The following is a 776-nucleotide window of genomic DNA, read 5'->3' as shown; positions in this document are numbered from 1 at the left end:
GGGGAGCCGGCGGGCGGCAGGAGAGCCGCAGCGGCCCGGCCGGCGGGGAAGTGGGAAGAGGGGACCTCGACTTCCGGACCCCCGCGATCTCCGCCCTCCGCCCTCTCCGCCAGCTCTGGCAGAACCGCTCCCGGAACGCCCCCGGGGTAAGAGGGATCGCCGGGCGGGGACGTCCTGCCCCAGCGGCCGGTAGTCTCGAGCCAAGCCGTGCCCCGACCACCAGCGGCCGCCCGAGGGTCAGGAGCGCGGGCTGCCGCGGCGTCTCCAAACTGGGACACTCCGACTCCCTGGGCTCGCCGCTCGCCGCTGAATAAACTAAGTGCAGGACTGGGATCGGGGGGTGACTGGGCTCCAGAAATCCACTTGCATCGGAATTACCCGGGGACTCCCAGGAGGTATCTAGAATTGTCTCGGGAACCCTTCACCCCCGACCTATGGCTCCTCGCAGGAACCCCGGGACCTGCGCGGGGAGAAGGCGAGGGAGGCCGCAGTGCCTCTGCTCTGGGACCCGGGGACTAGCGGGACGCGGATGCGCTGGTGGGAAGGAGCGCGGAGGCGGGTAGAGGAAATGTGTGTGCGGTGAGAAGTGGGTGCCGGCGCGGGGGACCCCACCCGTCCCCACCGCAGTGAGGAGTTGAAGGACCTTGTGCGCGGAGCTCGGGAGCCCCCTGGCGCAGAGTGGGGCGCCCTAGGTGCACTGGCGGTGAGTCTGGCTTGCCGCCCTTCCGCGCCCCCAGCCTGCTGCGGCCGGCCGGGGTTGGGGGGCGCGGCCGCCT

At 71.6% G+C, this 776-nt stretch overlaps 1 protein-coding gene across 2 annotated transcripts in view; it reads left to right on the top strand.

Moving 5' to 3' along the window:
• SYT2 (synaptotagmin 2) overlaps positions 1-776 on the top strand; it is a 120,734-nt gene that overhangs the window by 74,394 nt on the left and 45,564 nt on the right. The window contains exon 1 of one of the 2 annotated variants that reach the window (XM_006159148.2): positions 8-146. The exons of the other annotated variant lie outside the window; for it this stretch is intronic. The gene's annotated coding sequence lies outside the window, so the exon portion shown is untranslated. Of the gene's footprint in view, positions 1-7; positions 147-776 lie in introns of those variants that run through there. 2 annotated transcript variants of the gene reach the window in all.

This window comes from Tupaia chinensis, unplaced genomic scaffold (genome assembly GCF_000334495.1).
Source record: "Tupaia chinensis unplaced genomic scaffold, TupChi_1.0 Scaffold000627_1, whole genome shotgun sequence".
Taxonomy (NCBI): domain Eukaryota; kingdom Metazoa; phylum Chordata; class Mammalia; order Scandentia; family Tupaiidae; genus Tupaia; species Tupaia belangeri.
Note: the sequence above shows the minus strand (reverse complement) of the source record. Positions and strands in the feature narration are given on the sequence as shown.